General features: G+C 40.2%; 1 protein-coding gene across 1 annotated transcript in view; it reads right to left on the bottom strand.

The window, feature by feature from the left end:
- The window catches only part of DSE (dermatan sulfate epimerase), a 67917-nt gene extending 66685 nt beyond the window's left edge, over window positions 1-1232 (bottom strand). Inside the window, exon 1 of the mRNA XM_045544225.1 lies at window positions 1019-1232. The gene's annotated coding sequence lies outside the window, so the exon portion shown is untranslated. The remainder of the gene's footprint in view (window positions 1-1018) is intronic.
- Between the last annotated feature and the right edge of the window lie 14678 nt (window positions 1233-15910).

The raw sequence follows: 15910 nt of genomic DNA, 5'->3' as shown, positions 1-15910 counted from the left end.
TTAAATTTTACAATGTGAAAAATACTGAAAATTTTTCTAAGTGAGAAGGTCCATTCTCACATTTAATGTACTATTAGCTACACCATGACGAACGAAAAATTTTTAAAAAGGACTTTATAACACCAAGATCCTTAGAAACTAAACGTGTCATCATCTCCTGACCTAATGAAGCCCAGGTAAAGAGGTTCACTTCATTTTTTCAACCAGTGGATTCGGTTTCAATCTTAATGCCAGCCAGCCTAAGTGGAGGCTGCTGCTGCCTTAAATGAGAGATGCAAACGGAAAAGTTCTCAGGGCAAAAACGTAGCTCAGATTCCAGCCGCGACAGACTCTGAGTCTATGGTGGCATCGCTCACAGAGCTCCCCAGCCTGTGAATCCAGGCCCCCATCCCGTCCCCGCTCCGGGGCTGCCTGACCCTGGGACGAGGTTTACCAACAGTTTCTCCGGGTGTCGGCGGAGCCGAGGAGCGCCGGAATCCAGCGTCTGGGGGAGGCTCGGGACGCGCTTCCTCGGCTTCCGCAGCCGCGAGGTCGGGCTGCCTGCTCCGCAATCGGCGCACGCGACCACCCCAACCCCACGACTGGCTGGGTACGCAGGGAAAAGAAGGCGCGGGGCTGTGCCACCCAAGCCGGCAGAGAGAAGCTGAAGCCCCGTGGGCCGTCAGGGAAATCACGGCGGGGCCGGCCAGACCCGGCGCTCCAAAAGCGATCCCCAGGTCCTTATACGTGCTCTTGCCTCGGTGCTGGGCGTGCAAGGGGTGGGAAGGGACTAAAAGCTGCTCTGCCCGCCGGAAAGCCCAGGGCTGGGGCTTCACGCCTCGGGCGCCCTCCCCGACCTGGCCGGGCGCGCAGCCCGCGGCGCTCCGCGCTCGGCGCCCAGCGGGGGACGTGGCTCTCAGCCGCCCGCCGGCGCCCGGCCCGCCCCGCACGCGACCCGCCCGAGACTCCGGAAGAAAGTTGCGCCGCGCGGGGCCCAGAACGGCGCCCGCCGCGCGCCCCTGCCCGCCCCTCGACTTACAGCTCCTCGCCGCGGCTCGTCCTCTCCGGTGTCGCCTCCCCAGCCTCGGCCCAGGCTCCAGAGCCCCTTCCCGGCCCCTCTCACTCCAGGGTGCCCGGGCCCCCGGCTCCCTCGGAGCCGAGCCCTCGGCGCGCCCGCCGCGCCATGGGTGCCGATGGGCGCCGAGCCCCGTGACGCGCCGCTGCAGCCTCGGGCGGCGCTACTGAGAGCCCGGCTGGCGCGGGCCGGTGGGGTGTGGACGAAAGGGGCGGAGGGCTGGACGCGGCGGGCGCTGAGGCTCCGCTCGAGGGAGGAGGAAACCGCAACGTCACCAGGGCCCGGGGAGGCGAGGATGGGGAGCGGGAAACTGGGACCCCCCCTTCCCCGGCCGCACCCGACCTCGGGCCCGCCCGGCTTTCTCTTCCTCCTCCTCCCCCAGGACTCGCCACTGTGCTCGGCCTTCACCACTCGCCCTCACTGCACGCACCCCCGCTCTCCAGGCCTCTTTGGCTCTAAATTGCTCTAGTTTCTTAAGACACATACGCTTTGGGTTCGACCCTGAAATCGCACCCAAAGGAAAGATAACTTTTGGAGGCCCAAGGGGAGGAGCTGATGCTTCCGTGCAGCCCTGAGAGAGGAAAGCGAGGAGGACGTTGAGAAGCTTACTGCCCATCTGGTGCCCACTCCCCTCCGCCTTCTCCAAATAGTTCCCTGACCCTTTTCTCCCAATTTGATTTTACTCTCTTCTCAAAGAGAAGGGGGGGAAATCACCTATGCAGAAGCAGTTCTTGCCTTGACGGTAGTAACAAAATACACTAAATCCAAAACCACTGAGCCCTGCAGACAGATTTCAATCACAAAAGATCGGTAAGCAGAGCATCTGATGTATGTAGCTCACAAGAGGGAATGATCTCACAGGGATGAGAGAGTGAGAGACCTCATCCACTGGAGTTCTTCTGGAGGAGCATTTACAATCTTGGTAGTCACAGCCTCTTGGAGAAATTTCCTCCCTTCTCTTAAAACCAGCCACTGCATTCAAACACTCTCACCTCAGGGAGGTGTCAGCTGTGACCAGGGCCATCACCTCAGGGCTAGTTTCCCCTCTCTCAGTGTTAGCATGTAATTAACCTTGCAGAGCTTGATTGTCCAGAAGTGATAGAAGTGTAGGTTACTCACCCTTTCATTAGAATAGGAAATGTTTTACTGGGAGCAGTGCTTTTCTCCATGTTTGCTTCCAGGTGCTTTGTTTGAATTCTGAAAGGCCAACTCCATCTCAGAGGTTCTCAAGACCTACAGAGGAAAGCACTTCCATCTGACCATCTTAGGAAAAACTGTGGATGTTTACTTTTATACTTATCTTTTTCACAAATTGCATTTAGGAGAGATTCTTCACAAACAGGTCAGAAGGAAGTGATACTGTTAAGTTTTGTAAACGTGGCTGGGTGTGGTGGCTCACACCTATAAGCACAGCACTTTTGGAGGCCAAAGCAGGAGGATCACTTGAGACCAGGAGTGAGAGACCAGCCTGAGCAACATGTTGAGACCCCATCTCTACAAAAAATAGAAAGCCTGACCTTGTAGCACATACCTGTAGTCCCAGCTATTCTTAGGCTGAGGCAGGAGGATCGCTTGAGGCCAGGAGTTTGAGGTTGCAGTGAGCTATGATGATGCCACTGTACTGTAGCCTAGGCTACAGAGAGAGAGATCCTGTGTTTAAAAAAAAAAAAATTAAATGTTCACTCGGGTAAACCACTGATTTGTATAAACTTCCTGATGCCTTAGAGGAAGCCTATAAAGGAGAAGGAGCTCTGGAAACTAAAACTAGCTTTAATCTGGTTTAAGTCTTTACTTTGCAATTTACTACTGTGGGCCTTGGAAAATAGCTCAACTTTAGATCCTCAGTTTCCTCATCTGTAGTGTGTTGATATGATACTTCCATTGAACAGTTATAGAGAAGATACAATAAAAATAGCTAATGTTTTTTTGAGATTTTACTACACCATGCCAGGCACTGTGCGAAGAGAATCACATGTGTTAATTCAATTATTATGGTTTGGCTCCGTGGTTTATGCCTGTAGTCCCAGCCCTGTGGGAGGCCAAGGCAAGAGGATAGCTTGAGCCCAGGGGTTGGAGGCTGCAGTGAGCTATGATCATGCTAGTGTTCTCCAGCTTGTGCAATACACAGACTCTGTCTCAAAAAACAAAAGAAAAGAAAAAAGAAAAAAAACCCTACAGTTATTAGAGAGGATAACTGGTGAAAGTGCCTAGCTGTATTATGTTATCCATGAGTATTAATTTCTCTTTATCTTCTCAAATCTGGTTTTATTTCTTTAACCTCCCAGCAAGTAGTCTTCTAGTTCAGTGATTCTCCAACCTAGAATGTTAAAATCATCAGGGGAGCTTTAATAAATTCTTTCTAATGGGGTTCCCACACCAGACCAATAAATCAGAATCTCTGAGGTTATGGTCTAAGCATCAGCATCAGCATTTTAAAGTCTCTTTCCAGATGATCATATGTCAACCAGGATTGATAACTCTTCAAAGGAGGCAGTGCCCATAGTCATTAGCTCCCCTGGCCCCGATACTGCCTTTGATTGACCTGTAAATCTGCCTCTGGATTACATCCACCTCTTGTAAAGGGCCCCCATTACTGTACATCTCAAAAGATCTGCAGTTCTGCTTTCTGGAGTCTACAGGATGAAGTTAGCCTTGATTCCACAGGAGAATGCTTCCATGTGCCTAGGTACATACTAATTCCATTAGCTTTTCCTCATCCATTCTGAAAGCTCTCAGGAGTTGATTTGCTTTGCCAATGGCCCTCTCAAAATCTGATCGCAGAACAGAATTCAAGGTTTCATCCAAATAACAGAATTGGTTTATGGTTTCATCCAAATAACAGAATATAAAGATGTTTAATGGCTTTGTTCTAATTACTGTATTGCCCTAAGTATATCGTTGAACTTTAACGGCAGCAATATTACCCTATTGACTCCTATATTACAATCTACTAAAATCCTAAAATGTGAAAGTTTTTTTCACAATTGCTGCTATGACACACCTTCGCAGGCTACACTCATTGCAGTTTGTGTTCAGCACTTAACATGTGATGCTATTCAATTTTTGTTTTGTTTTTTTTTTTGAGACAGAGTCTCACTCTGTTGCTGGGGCTAGAGTGCCATGGCGTCAGCCTAGCTCACAGCAACTCCTGGGCTTAAGTGATCCTCCTGCCTCAGCCTCCCGAGTAGCTGGGACTACAGGCATGCGCCACCATGCCCGGCTAACTTTTTCTATATATATTTTTAGTTGGCCAGATCATTTCTTTCTATTTTTAGTAGAGATGGAGTCTCGCTCTTGATCAGGCTGGTCTCGAACTCCTGACCTCAAGCGATCCTCCCGCCTCAGCCTCCCAGAGTGCTAGGATTACAGGCATGAGCCACTGCGCCTGGCCTGATGCTATTCAATTTTATTGTATTAAATTGGGCCTCTTCTTTTTGCTTCTTGACATGTTAGGTGCCATTTACATAATTGAGTAATTCTGCATCTAATTTCATGTCCTCTGTAAATTTGGTCTGTATGCCAGGTCATCATTTTATTCTCATTCTGAGGCACTTTCCACTGCCAACTGAAACTTAACTTGAATGCTATTGATGAATATTCTCATCAGTTGAGAACCCACGTGTTACCTAGCCATCTTTTCTTCCCTTGTCCCAGTGTGGCAGCCAGTGTGCATGGGTGCATGGCACCTTTACAGAAATTAGAAAAAGCCACCCCCACCCTCACCCCAGCTGAAGGATTAGGAAAAAGCAACTCCTTCCTCCCACATGCTACCCCAAACAGACAGCAGCTGTGCTTTGTCTATTAGATGTCTTTGCTCTACTGGTATAGCAACATTGTCAAAAAAAGGAAATGACTACTTACTGAATTCTTGTTAATGTCTATTAAATTGTGTCTTCCTTTTCTAAGTGCCCAGATGTTACTCTAATGATAGTTTATTAATTTTGCTCAATATCTGTGAAAAGTCTCTTGTCTTGATTTCAGAAATTTCTTTTTTGAAAACAGAAATTCCATTTGTCCACCTCCAGTTTTTTAGGATCCCTCTGTGCTGATTCCAGCTGAGACTCCTTATTGCTGAACTCTCCTTGCTGAGATGTAAATTTTCTAGGCAAAAGAAGTTAAGCTAAAGGGAGCTAAGTTATATTTTCTTAACAAGTTTCTTTACCGATCTTAGTTTTCAATTAATTTTGAATAAAAGTTTATTTTGTCCTTCGATTTAAGGATTTGTTTTTTTTTCATAATAGAAAAAACAAAAAAAGGGAATTAGTTCTGTTTTGTTGTCCATTTCTCTCAAGCAGAGGCATCCCTTCCATGTTCTTGTCTGAACAAAACAAAAAAAATGTATTTTTTGTTGTCCTTAGTTTATTCTTGGCTCCAGCCTAACAGACCCCAATATTACAGGGCTGTTATGGTTATGTTTTACATTTCTGCCCTTTAGCTTTTACCAACCAGTCAGCTGGTCTGTGACTGTACAACTGCCTCAATCCTTGAAATGCTTTTTTTCTTTTTCTTCTTCAAGCCAAAATTACTCTATTTGTAAAACTGCCTTACCCTACACCTATAGATTCTCTCATCCTCAGGTCACTGAAGAGGTATGATCCTTTTGGTTTGCCCAAGCCATATTGCCCTGTAGTTTCTCCTTCCATTTCTGAGCATTCAGCCCTGACCAGATATCCACGAGAGACTTCTCCAACCTTCCTTCCTCAGGTCTGGCTCCTTGACTTTTCCAGGGCTGACTTGCTCCTCCCCATTACAGAGACTGTTCTGCTGCTACTGCAGATGACTCAAGCTTCCTGAGCTTAGTTTTCATCTTGAGAACAAAAGGAAACATTTACCTACATTTTTTTTTTTTTTTTTGAGACAGAGAGTCGCTTTGTCGCCCTGGCTAGAGTGAGTGCTGTGGCGTCAGCCTAGCTCACAGCAACCTCACATTCCTGGGCTTTAAGCGATCCTACTGCCTCAGCCTCTCCAGTAGCTGGGACTACAGGCGTGTGCCACCATGCCCGGCTAATTTTTTTTTTGTATATATATATTTTAATTGGCCAGATCATTTCTTTCTATTTTTAGTAGAGACGGGGTCTCGCTCTTGCTCAGGCTGGTCTCGAACTCCTGACCTCGAGCGATCCACCCGCCTTGGCCTCCCAGAGTGCTAGGATTACAGGCATGAGCCACTGCGCCTGGCCGAAACATTTACCTACATTTTTAATCATAATCCAGTTCTACCTCCACCGCCAGTCACAATTTTAAATGTTTGTACACACTTCTTCTTTGGGTTCATATTTCCTGGCCTCACACTCTTGTAACAGATCGTGAAGTATGCCAGGCACTTTTATATGTGTCTCATTTTGTCCCCACAGCACTGGTGGTGGCATTACACTCATCGCATTGATGAGAAAACAGAGGCTCAGAAAGTTGAAGTGAATTTCCCAAGACATAAATGGCTCAGATCATATATGATTAAGCTTTCTGAGATTATTTAATAAATCCAGGCTCTTTCCACTGACCCACTTGGCCTATACTATCTTTTCATTCCTAAAGCCCCACTTAGAGTTTGAGTGTCCTGGCCTCAGTTGAAAGTTATTCTCATTCATTCACAATTGACTTTTGAAATGGATGCTTTTATATCATCCTCTGATTTATTATAAACTACTCAAGGTGTCCCAGACACCTTCCAAATTATAGTACTGTTCTCTGAAATTAAAAAATTATTGATATTTGCTACATGAATGAATGAAATTAGATATTTGTTCTTTTCCTCAGAGTTATTGAATGGACCAGAAGGAGTTGAATATTTAATTTCTTTTTTTTTTTTTAAATGTGACTTCTGGGAACTGTAAAGAACTTTGACCATCACTAAGCTATCTAGAAAATGAATATTTATTAGGTCTTGGTTTGATTTAGTGATTCCTTATAACTGGCACTTGGATAGTATCTAATTCTCTTTTTACCAAACTCTGACCTCTTCCAGAAAAGTGCAATTAAGGAAGAGCTGTGTTCACAAGGTTCTGAAGACAGGTTCATGGCCAGAAATCTGACTGCCTAATGTCCATGTGCTGTTACGGTCTGTTATTCCAAGAAATAGCCCAACTTCTGTCTCCGTGACCTGACTCTTCTGTCACCCACTGAGTTTATTCTTGGGATAATTGTGATTATTCTCATGTTTTTGTTAAATCAGCAGTGAGTAAAATTTACTAAGTATTTTTTTAGATAAATATTAGAATATTGAATTCATAAGGCAAGCGTAGACTTGTTTATTGGTAACTTTAGCACATGTAGCTTGAAGAAGAGCACAAGTTGCAAAGGAGACTAAACCTGACTTTCATGGCGCTAGTCCACTTTTTATTGTCCCAGGAAAGTTTTACTTTATAGTTTTGTTTGTTTCGTTTCTTGCTTTCATCTCCTTTACCAAATTATAAGCTCCTTCATAGTAGAGACTATCTTCTTCATTTCTATGTCCATTCCTCATATTCACTAGCATGGTGAATATTTGTTAAATTAGAATGCAGTTTTCAGATTTTGGCTGTGTCCCAGTCTAGATACAATGGTGGAGAATTTAATGTGTCCATTAAATAAGAGCACGGACTTTGAGGTTGTACAAAACTGGGCTCAAGCCCAGACTCTCTGTCATTAACTGTGTGACTTTGGGCAGACAAGTTATTTAATATCTTTGAGTTCCACTTCCTCATCAGTAGAATTCTGGTTTGTGTACTTATCTCAACAGTTTCTGGAAGGAGTAAACAAAATATTGTATACAAAGTGCCTGGCAAAGAATGAGAACTGAAATAGTTGTTTATCATAACTTACGATGGTTCTAAGGGCTGTCAACAAGAGAGACCGTTTGGAATCAGTCTTATGTGGACTGGAACATGCCTGGGATTTTTTTTTGGGGGGGCAACATTGGAACCAATTAAGGTGAGTTATACCCTGACTTTCACAACCCTGCTAAAATAGAGATCACACCAGTTTTGCACTAGTTTGGAAGTGCAAGCCTTATGGGATTTTTGTGCTCAAGGATTCAGGAGGAGATAACGGGTTGCCCTGGCAATATTCTGTAATAGTAATTCTAACTCCTGACTATATATTAGCATCACCTGGTAGTACCAAAAACACACCAATGCACAGTCTCACCAGCAGAAGTTCTGATTTAATTTCTTCTAGGATGAAGCCCAGGCATATGGAGAGCTTTTAAAACTTCTAATGCCCAGGTTGTAGCTTGTACCAATCAAATCATAATGTCTGAGGTGTTTAAAGTACCTTGATTCCAATGTACCAAAAATTTGGGAACTGCTATTCTATGAGAGGGTTACTAGACAGAGATTGAACCGAAAGAAGAATTAATTAGATTTAGAGAATATGTTTATTTGCTACATTTGTTCTTGTTTAATAATTATATAAAATATTATGAAGATTGGTTTTCATTTACTCAAATTCACTAAAATATTTGTTCCTAAATACTTTTGTAGGATGTACAATTTGGGGAAAATAATACTTGATGTCAGTGTTGGCTGAACTGTGAAGTTGATTTCATATTGCAGTTAATGTTTCACTTCACATTTCTGCTGCCTTATTATTATCGTAATAATGAATTCCGATGAAACATTTAACAGCCAGACCATTCAGACCTTTTCTGCTGATGAGATTAACTGTGTCAAGCAAATAAAATCTTGGAATTTTGCATTTATAGCATCTTTTAAATGAGAAATAATTGACAGCTTGCTAATGTTAAACTTAACTATGTAGTCCAACGACATGTTTCTATATCCTTTTCTCACCCGATTCCAAAGAATACACACTGGTTCTTCTTCTGCATTTTCTTTCATTTTTATGATGTTTTAATAGGGCCATTTTGAGTTGGCCATTTTTACTCATCTTGGCCAAATGGAAAACACTGCCATTTTTTAAAAATGCTAAAATAACAAAATTTAAAAGCTCAACTACAGTTTAACAGAAAGGCAGCATTCCTTAGAAGCACTTATCATCTAAGTGAGAAAGGCAGAAGGAAACTTGGAATAATTAAGGAGGGGATGGGTATATTCACACCTAATGGGTGCAGTGTGCACCGTCTGGGGGTTGGACGTGCTTGAAGCTCTGACTTGGGTGGGGCAAAGGCAATATACATAACCTAAACATTTGTACACCCATAATATGCTGAAATAAAAAAATTTAAAAAAGGAAACTTGGAAAAATTATATTCTGACCTTTTCATTTTACAGTGAAACTGAAGCAGTTCCTGCTGATGATTACTGGTAGAAGTAGAAAGAGAAGTCAAACATCCTGGTTTCTGACATCAAGCCAAATTTTCTTTTTCTCACTTCTCCATGCTGTGTGATTGGCCAAAAAGTACAACTGACTTCTCTTTTTGAGGTCCCTATATTTCATATTAACTGGCAGTTTATTAAAAATGCAAAGATACATTTCCTCTAGTAATAAAATGTCAGCACATAAGGAGAAATAAGGTTTATTTTTGGAGGAAATCAGGTACCTACTCAAATGTCCATGGATGGCACCTTTCATTTAGCAGTGTTAAACTTAATTTGTATGGTACTTATGGTATACCTTTCCCCTTGATATATGGGCAATGTAAGCTCACATCACTACATACTTAAAATCACTACTGAACTAAGTGCCTGCCCTTGAAGTATTAATAAAGTCTTTGATAAATTTTCACCCATCTTGATTTATTTATCTGCTCATTATACCTGGGATTTAAGGCATTTAAAAGTTCTAACAAATTTCCATCTTTTTATTATATGAATCAATTTTCTAAATTTCCTGCTATTATACAAGAAGGCTAGATAGCAGCGATTCTGTTCAGGGTGAGCAGATTAATATTAGGGTGTGAAGATCAGCTGGGTATCAATCATACATATATGGCATATGTACATAGTATTATAGGTATAATCTATATTTTGAAATCTCACTTTCTGATGAGTCATTAAATATATTACAACAAAAAGCAACTATTATGAAGTAGAAATAGGACATTGGATACTAACAATCTTGGATTGTAATTTAATGAAAAAGTCACTTAAAGGAAATCTTTCTGAATTACACAATGTTAATGTTGTTTGGGATGAAATTAAAGGGTTAATTCAAGAAATTGAAAGTGCTTGATTCTAGGACTAAATCTGTCACAAACTAGCAGTGTGAACCCAAAAGAAGTTATTCCTCTTTTATTCCCCTATAAATTTGGAAAATTTAGTAATAGCATAAACCATGGTAACGTGAGAAAAATCACTTAAACTCTTTGAGTCCCAGTGTCCTTAACTATAAATGGAAGAAACTGGCCTACTTCCATTGTTCTCAAGTCTGATTATACTTTAGAATCACCCAGGAATCTTTGAAAAAAAATGATGCCCTGCAGTACCCGCAGACAAATTAAAACAGAACTTCTGGAGGATGTGGCCTAGGCTAGTGGTACTTGAAAGTGTGGTCCACAGACCGCTGGTATTAGCATCACTGGTGTATTAGTCAGCTGGGGCTGCCATAACAAAATACTGTAGACTGGGGTGGCTTAAATAACAGAAATTTATTTCTCACGGTTCTGGAGGCTGAGAAGTCCAAGATGAAGGTACTAGCCAATTCTGCTTATGCTGAGTGTTCTCTTCCTAGCTTGCAGATGGTAACCGTCCAGCTGTGTTCTCATATGACATGCACATGGAGAGAGAATGCTCTCTCTGTTTCTCCTTCTTATAAGGCACTGTCCTTATGTCCTAATTTAACCTCTAATTACCTCCTAAAAGCCCTGTCTCCAAATACAGCCACATTGGGGGTTAGAGCTTACAAATGAATTTGGGGGAACACAATTCAGTCCATAGTACTTGGGATCTTGAAAATTTTCAGACCCTAGCTCAGATCTATTGAATGAGATTCTCTAAGGGGTGAGGGCCAGGAATCTATGTTTTAACAAACTCTGCAGGTGATTCTTATGTACAGTGGAGTTCGAGGACCACTGGTCTAGGCCAGTCGTTTTTACACTAGACTGCACACTTGAATCACCTAGGGAATTTGTAAACGTTTGATGCCTGTGACCCGATCCCAGAGATTCTGATTTACTTGTGCAGGATGCACAGTCTAAGCAAATTTTAAAGCTCTGAAAGTGAATTCAATCTGAGAACCAGTGGTGTAGAAGATCTCTAAGAATCTTTGTAGTCCAAAATGGTACGGATTTTAATATAATGGCATATATATAAATACATAATATAATACAATGCATAATTAGAATAATATATATCAATAGGAGGATGAGAGGATAGCTCTGTTTCGTGGCTTCAGATAACTCACATTTGTTTGTAGTCCTGTTTCTTTTAATCACTTGATGATATAATGTATTAAACAGAAATATTTTGAGAATTACTATTTTGATAGTACATTTGCTAGATATATGATCCTTTATTCCTCGGCAAAAATCAAAGGTTTATTTGATGGTCAATGTCTTTTTTTTTAAATTTCAGATATTATGGGGGTACAAATGCTTTGGTTACATAAATTGCTTTGGCACCACCCAAGTCAGAGCTACAAGCATGCCCATCCCCCACACAGTGCATCGCACCCATTAGGTGTAAATTTATCCATCCTCTCCTACCCCCTCCCACAGATGCTTATTTTAAAAGAATCTTAATGAATTTAGAGTCCAGGAGTAATTCTAAAAAACAAACAAACATAATGTCATTATTTTTCAAATCTCAAAAAAGTTTATTCAGTCATATAAACAAAGAAATTATAGGTATTTCTTAATATTAAAACTTATATTCAGCATTATATAATTTTTAAATCTCTTTTGATACCAGAATATAAATGACTCCATGATAAAATTATAGATGTCATTTCTCCAAAATTTTATGATAATATTAATAGTTGTAGACAATAACATTTTAAAATACATATCTCAAATCACCAGAGATCTGACCAGTGAATTTAACTAATACTGTCAGCACAAATATTAGCACATAAAATAGAAAAGTCAACCCTTTTTCTTTTCTCTCTCCAAGGCACATGAGCCATTTAAAAACTTCAAATTCATCAAAAAGGAATAAGTAACTAATGAATCAAAACTAGCAATCATCTTTAAAGTGCTGGAGTATGACAGGAGCATTGCTAAGAATGGTATTTGAGCACTAGGCTTAATTAGAATTCTGTTATGATGAGGCGGAGGTGGCAACCTTTTCCAAACACATGGACATATTAAGTATCCATACTGGTGGTCACAAAGGGACTGGGAGAGTTAACACCAAATTGATACATCTACTCCAAAGTGCATGCTCTGTTGAAAGGAGGATAATGGTGTCCACTTTGTTTATAAGTCCATCACAAACCAGTTTTCAAATATATTATTTTCCCCATGTTTTAATAAGTAAACATTACCAGGGAAATTACAAATGAAATATTAAAATACACGTCAAGATGTGACTTTCTTTCCATATGCAGATGTAGGGCAATATTCCTTCTCTTTAAGCAAGTTTTTAAGTAAAACATAATTTGGAGAAGGGGAATCATTTGAAAACAATGTTGCCATAGGAATTGTGCTCTCACTGGATGTTACTGAGAGTGACTATGGCCTACCTAAAAGATCTTGGCTCAAAAGTCAACAGGTATCATTTTGTGAGTAAAATGAGCTACATCAACACTTAGAACCACAGATGACCTGTGATTAGCATATGGTTGAAAAGAAAAGGCAGTATTATAGAATCCCGATTTGTAATAATATTGCGACACTCCTATCTGTTTCCACCTAGCCATATCACCCATCCTATATACTGTATTGAAATGAAATATCTCTATTACAGTTTCTATTCCGAGTGTGAAAGAACAGCACTAACTTTTGTTTGTCCTTGATCTGTCAGCTGTTGTTCTCTGAAATTTAAACCTAGACAGAAGCTTCTAACAAATTAGAAACTTTACTAGTATTAAAACAGTATTTGTTATTAATATATATAGGAAACACAAGATATGTAACCATAGTAGCTGAGCTAAAATTATAAATAGGAAGAATCATATGTTTAAATTTGATCATGATGGCTGACAAAAATTAGTAAAATCCTTAACACTTAGTATAATATTACCCCTTTTTCTAAATTTTAACTTGAAAAAGTTAAACTGCCTTCAATAACTGAAAGTACTCTGTGCTGTCATAGCACTAGTGTTGAAATCTTCTAGCTTACAGTAGAAGATCATTCTGTTAATGTTATTGCATTCATATATATATACACATATACATATATACAGACATATATACATGTATATATAAACCATAAGTATTTAACAATGTTTTATTATTGGACATTTGGGTTGTTTCCAATATTTTGCTAATTTAAACAACACCATGTTGAATATCTCTGCATACACATAGTTCCACACATATGTGCATACATTCCAAGGAACAGAATTGATGGATGGAAATTTACCTACCTTTTAAAGATTTGTTACATATTTGTCCTCCAAATGCTCTCTCAAAGGATTTTCTTTCAGATCAAAAGTGTTTTGTTATCATTCACGTATTTCATAGAAGAAGGAATGTGACAAATGGGTCAGGGTTGTATGAAAAAATAATTCAGGTTTGTACAGGTTGCCTCATTTACACCTGAGAGCAGGGCTCTCCTGACAGCAGGCGGAGCAAATTCTAATATCTCTAGAATACAGTTTTTTTTTAAAAAAGAAAAGACAATATGGGAGTTGTTGGAGAAAGAAGTCATGAAAGAAAGATATCATATATGCAAACCTATAAATGCTTTTAGGTTTTCTATTTAGTCTACAAATGTGTTTTCTATTTAGTCTACCATGAAATCATAAGAATTGTTATGCAGTCTAATAATCTATTTGACAGGTCCTATAAGACAGATTTTCTTCAAGCCCTTTTTTTAAACTAAAAACTAATATGGATAGGTAGATGATAGATGATAACAGGAAGATAGATGATAAAGATATAGAAATATATATATAACAAAGTTTTAGAAACCAATGTTTATCTTTCTATTTTCTATTTTAGTCTATTTATTATATTAAATAAGAAAGATTTGGGTCAACTAAATGGATTTCAAGACACGCTAATATTTTGCAACTTGAAGCTTAAAAACATTGCACTGGGGTTATTGCATGTGTGTAGAGAGATATTGTTCATGTTTACCTTCAAAGTTTAAGGATATAGACTTATAAGAAATATGAAACTGAAATAGTGGCTTCTAAACTCTTTCTAACCTACATAAATCTGACTGATAAATACATAAGAAGATCCTGATGCTTTAGCCAAACAAGAGACAATAGTAGAGATAACTTTAATCAAAATCAAACATCTTGTGGCATTTAAAAGCACACTCATACTGGCAGGAGAAGGAAACAGCAAATAGCAAGGTTTAAAGCAATATACCACCTTTAAGATTTTTCAAAGGGCCACATAAATCTTCTAACAGGGAGATCATGTGTTTAGGAGGCATACCAGGCACATGAAGAAAGTTTGTAATTGTTGGAGCTGTAAGGCACCAGCGGTTCCCCACAGCCTAGAAGCCATCAGCTCATCAGTGCGAAGGTCCACCAGGAGTCACCAGTTTCTGCCACTGGGAAGGTTACTTCCAAGAACTGCATGTTCCAGCACGCACTTGCCATATTCCATCACTATCTTATCTTAGATTTTTGATAATGAAAGAATAGCTCTTCCCCTCAACAAAGCTCTGTTTATAAATAATTGTATGGTACTATTCACGCCAGCAGAGGCTGCAGTCTGCTGCTACAGATGGTGTTGACACTGTGATCTCCAAACATAGCATTTTCATTTTCATTTTTATTTATTACTTTTCACAGAGTGAATATCATTGCCCCAGTTCTCTATGGTCAGAAACAATCAGCAGCAGTAAAAGACACCTATCAGTGATGTGGGAAGCAGAGCCATGATTTTTGCTACATTGGATACAGAGCTTTGAAGCCAGGCAAAGAGGACTTGCCTGCCTTCTCCCAGCAGTGAGGATCCAACTAGACAATAAAGGAATAAAGTTGGAAAGTATTTTTGTGGCCTGTGGTAAGAAATCCTAAAGCCAGATTTATTTGCATCTTCTTATTTTATCAGTGACTTGGGTTATTACTGTCTATAAATTCTACAATTGACAGCTCAGCTTAAACCTGAGGAATCTAGAAGAAAATAGATCAAAATGCATCAAAGACATCAGCCAGGCGTTTCCCTGCATCTTCACTGACTTTGACACACACACACACACACACACACACACACACACACACAGTGGATTTTAATACTTTTGGGGACATGTATGTATATGGATCTCAACAAGCTTGGGATCATCAGGGAAAGTAGGTCCCTGGAATGCACCATTCAGAGCAGCAAATATTTCTGAAGGGGGCAGGCAGAGAGTATTCTCTAAATATTTTGGATGCTACCAAAAACACTATTTTCTTAAAATTCTCAAATATTTTATTAAAAGATGAGAAAGAAGGAAAACTAATTTTTGGCTTTAGAAAAAAAAAAAGAGTGTTATACAAGCAAGTCTCTGCTGATGCCATGTAAAAAATAACTTGTTTTTGTGGGTAAAGGTCAGGAGCCAGGGAGTGGCTCACCACCCATCAGCACTGGATCCTCTGAAGAGTGAACTAATAGAAGGAAGATGGAACATTGTTCTCTGGATGCCAGAGAAAACCAGAATGTTAGTAAACATGGGGATGGGAGAAACGTTATTAGTGAATTTCATAGGTTTACATGCTCAGTCAAATAGAATCTATTTTTTGAATTATGTATTGGAAAGATACTAAGGCCTCACGGAAATCACAGCTCCGTGTGGAGTCAAAACTAGTAATTAATGTGAGATGTTGACCGGCATCGGGGCATCTGCTTAAGATCCTGAATATGGCTCTTTAGTA

The sequence above is a fragment of the Lemur catta genome, chromosome 2 (genome assembly GCF_020740605.2).
Source record: "Lemur catta isolate mLemCat1 chromosome 2, mLemCat1.pri, whole genome shotgun sequence".
NCBI classification, from domain to species: Eukaryota; Metazoa; Chordata; class Mammalia; order Primates; family Lemuridae; genus Lemur; species Lemur catta.
Note: the sequence above shows the minus strand (reverse complement) of the source record. Positions and strands in the feature narration are given on the sequence as shown.